Genomic DNA, 4,028 nt, shown 5'->3' with positions numbered 1-4,028 from the left:
TCCGCCTCCTGGGTTCAGGCAATTCTCCTGCCTCAGCCTCCTGAGTAGCTGGGACTACAGGCACGCGCCACCATGCCCAGCTAATTTTCTGTAGTTTTAGTAGAGACGGGGTTTCACCATGTTGACCAGGATGGTCTTGATCTCTTGACCTCATGATCCACCCGCCTCGGCCTCCCAAAGTGCTGGGATTACAGGCTTGAGCCACCGCGCCCAGCAGCTCTTTCTTCTTTTATCTTAGGTGTATAATCTCATCAACTTTGCAGGAAAAACAGATACCCTTAGGGTCTGAATTGGCGTTTGAATAGATAAGCTCACTTTTAGTCCATGCCTCATAGTATTACATTATTGTTTAGGAAGAGATAGCAGGCTATATCTTATAAATTTTAATATACTCTTTCTGTCATCGAATAACACAGAATTATCCCTGATAAATAATAGGATTCATATACAATTGTGGATGATGTCTAGCTACTCTATTTCTGCTAAAAGGAGAACACAGATCAACATTATTCCATGGCCAGCATTTCAGTGACTTTAGAAACTTACATGCAGTTAGCACCTCTTCACATATTGCTCAGAAAGCATATTCTCCAGTGATTTCAGAGGGAGAACAAGAGGGACTCCAAAGGAGAATTTACTGGATGTTTGTGAAATTTGGGGCAATAGAGCCTCTCAAAGTTTCCTCCCAGGCAAAAGAAAGATGATTAATTCCTTATTCACAGGTTGGTTGTAACTATAAAATGGGATGATGCAGTTAGATAAAAAGTTTGTGAAGCACTATGTTGGTATTACTACTATTGCATAAAGATGAACAGTGAGCACAGTAGGCCAGACCTTATTAAATTCAGTGCTTTAGATGGTGCGTTAGCACACAGAGTAGCCAGGGAGTAGGCTCTGGAGAGGGGTACAGAGGGGACAGGCTGAACAGTATTGACCCTGGCATTACAACACCCACTGCCAGAATTTCCTGGTTTGCAGTACCATTCATGTTTGTTCAAGGTAAAGGGCACACTCTGCCTCTCTCATAGCAAAGGGATTCCTCCTCTGGCAAAGGTGCTGATGTCACTGATGTCACACAATTTAGTAACAGTAAACATGGGCGTATTAATGGAAAGGAGTAGGTTAACATTCTCTTGAGGGAGTTCAAGGAAGCTTTTCCAACTGAGAATTGAGGTGGGTGGAGAAATAAGAGTTAAACAGTGAATGGGCATTAACTAAATATACCACAACAAAGTCTGGCCAGATAAAATATAGATGAACTATCCCTCTCTCCACATGCACACCAAACACCTGTTAACATAGCAATTGTGCACCGCAAGTGAGAGAGTTAATGATAACTGATTAGATGATTCCACTGTCCCTGGGTAGGAAGATGCCTGGTAGCTGAAAAGCTCTGCTCTGTTTTCTGTTAGCAGAGATTCTACTACCATCATCTTATTTTGCAGCAATAGAGACAAAGGGGATTTTCCTGAGCAGCATCAGTAACAAAGAAATGAGTCAAATTATTAAGAAACTGATGGGCATTCACTGAAGAGCAACAAATATGATGTATATGTCTAAAGGGACTGCCTTCAGAGGGCAGATGAAAGAGACAAGTCTCCTAGCATGACCACACGGCTCTAACGGGACTGGCTCATCAGCCACAAGTACTTGAAGGGTGTAAATAGCGGGGACAGAGAGAAATTATTTAGTGTCCAAGGGGACAGCAGGAGGAGTGATGGAAATAAAAGTCAAAACACAGATGATTTAGGCGGCTGAATAAGTCACATGCCCGAACGGAGAGATCTATTATAGGCTGTACAGCATCACCCCTTGGGAACGGTGGAAACCCCATCACTTGCGCCATTTACAATTGGAAAAGGCATTAAAAAGTAGATTAGCATGTTAGAGAGGGAAAAAACACCACATATCCTCAGAGAATCAGTGGGATGACTTAATAGGTCTTTTCCATCTCAAATTACTGTGACGTATTTTGTATGCTTGGGGACCTGAGTTGCTAGACTAATTTTTCCATCCTTTGGGCTTCTTTACTCTTACTACAAGGCCTCCATGAAGAAATGATAATGGGACATGGAATGCAGTTTCTGCATTGTATACAGAAGCCCACAGTGTACTCATGCTTTAGCATGAAGGCAGAACTGACTACGATCAGTTTCAAATTGTGATGTCAGTGTAAATAAATACAAACACAATACCAATCAAGTCCCCAAACAACATACATATATTGATTGAGACCTAAGGCAGAGGGAAAGGACCTTTGTCACAGTTAGATGGTGGCTGAACAAATGAAAATTCAAATAGTTTATTCTCTCATCTAGAAAAATACATGTCTAAATACTTAAAGTCTATCTTTAAAAAAAAAATAAGAAAAAAAATTGGCCTTAAAATTATCAAGAAACATTGACTGTGTAGGAACTTTAGGACCCACATTTTGAATGTGTGCTGTATTTCTTTCCACAGCTGCAGTCGTAATTAGCAACTGACACATTCTGAAACCTGTGGTGGCCCAGAAGAACACACATGTGCACAGGCTGTGCCAACCTGGGGCAATAACTGCAACTGAAAGGAACGGGCACAGCTTGGTCAGATGGAAACTGGGGCAGGCAGAGAAGGGCTCATGTTACTGTGATTACTAGAAGGAGCACAGCTGTGACCATCTCAACCCTTCTCAGCCAGAGGATGACACGGAAGCAGGGGACAAAAATGGTAAAAGGGTCACAGGAGGGAGAGGCAGCGAGAAAGAAAGCGAAAGAATCCAGAGAGGGAAACTCACAGATGCAAGCTCTTTGCAGGTGGAGAATATCACAGCTCCTGAGAAAAATACTGTATGTGGTTGAGCATAAGTGAAACTTAGCGTTCTAGAAGACTGAAGTTTGCAACAAACAAATTCAGGGTTTGACCTACACCTGACAGATATAGGTCAACCCTCAGCCTGCTGCTCTCAGCAGCTGTAGCCAATAGGAGACAGTGCTGCCCAGCATGCTGGTTTAAGCTGCTGCTAATAGAGGGAAATAAACCTAACCCCATATTTCCTGCCTCTGTAGTCCTCACTTGTCTATTCATCACCAACTCAGGCGCAGGCAGAGCTGCTGGCTTGCTGTAACTGCTGGATGACTGATAAATGGAATCTGGTGATAGCATATATATTCCCATCTCATCTAGCTAAAAAAAATTGTTGTAAAGTCTTTTAAGGGAGGACTATTAAAATGCAATATTCCCTCATTAATGTAAATGCTTTCCTAAATTCATACAACCAGAAGAGACTTACTAATTCTTCACACCAACAGAACTTAAGAGATGTTTAGAGAGAGGAAATTCTGTGACAGAGGCGTGTTTTTGAAAGGATACAGCAGAGATTAAGTGACTTATCCCATGTTACTTAGTGGTGATGGTTAAGGCAGAAAGAGAACTGAGAGAGTGGTCTGAGAGTAAGTGTGGAAATTATGAAATTAAATCTAAAGAAAGAACATCATCACCAAATCATGTTGCGTTAAATATCTATTGGAAATCCCAGTTCAGTAACACACATTGCTTTATCCTACATGTTCAGACTCATGTTAAAAGTGAGTTCAGATATTTCCTAGGCTCATGTTTTTTAAAAAAATGTTCAACCATTCTCCTCAATGAACATGACATTAATTCAAGCTAAGTCCAGTCAGATGGCCTCAACTTTATTCACTAAAGAAGCCAGTAGGCAAGTGCCTAGTGAGGTAAATTAGAGGTTTAATTAGAAGAACAAACAATAAATGCTACATGTTCTGTTGCAACTATGTAACTTTCTGTGGGATTTTATGCCTTGTATCTTTTTTTCCTGAATTCCAGGCCAATGGGGCTGCACTAGAACCTCAGAAGCAGATAATTCCATAACTCAGACTCTTTGATTCAGATAGTTTCTTTTCATACCTTGAGAGAGCAAATAAATCCCCTTTTACCACCTCTCAAATTTCTAGAGGATATTCTTGACTTTTCTTTTCATACCTTGAGAGAGCAAATAAAACTACTTTTACCACCTTTCAAGCTTCTAGAGG

At 41.1% G+C, this 4,028-nt stretch overlaps 1 long non-coding RNA gene across 1 annotated transcript; it reads left to right on the top strand.

Annotated features, from left to right (window-relative positions):
* The first annotated feature begins 226 nt into the window (after window positions 1–226).
* LOC119470670 lies at window positions 227–3,767 on the top strand. The gene is made up of 2 exons (XR_005199608.1): window positions 227–1,657; window positions 2,461–3,767. It is a non-coding gene; the product is annotated as an uncharacterized LOC119470670 (long non-coding RNA).
* The last annotated feature ends 261 nt before the right edge of the window (window positions 3,768–4,028 follow it).

This window comes from Cebus imitator, unplaced genomic scaffold (genome assembly GCF_001604975.1).
Source record: "Cebus imitator isolate Cc_AM_T3 unplaced genomic scaffold, Cebus_imitator-1.0 Scaffold37, whole genome shotgun sequence".
NCBI lineage: Eukaryota > Metazoa > Chordata > Mammalia > Primates > Cebidae > Cebus > Cebus imitator.
The sequence above is the reverse complement of the archived record's forward strand: the minus strand, read 5'-3'. Positions and strand labels throughout refer to the sequence as shown.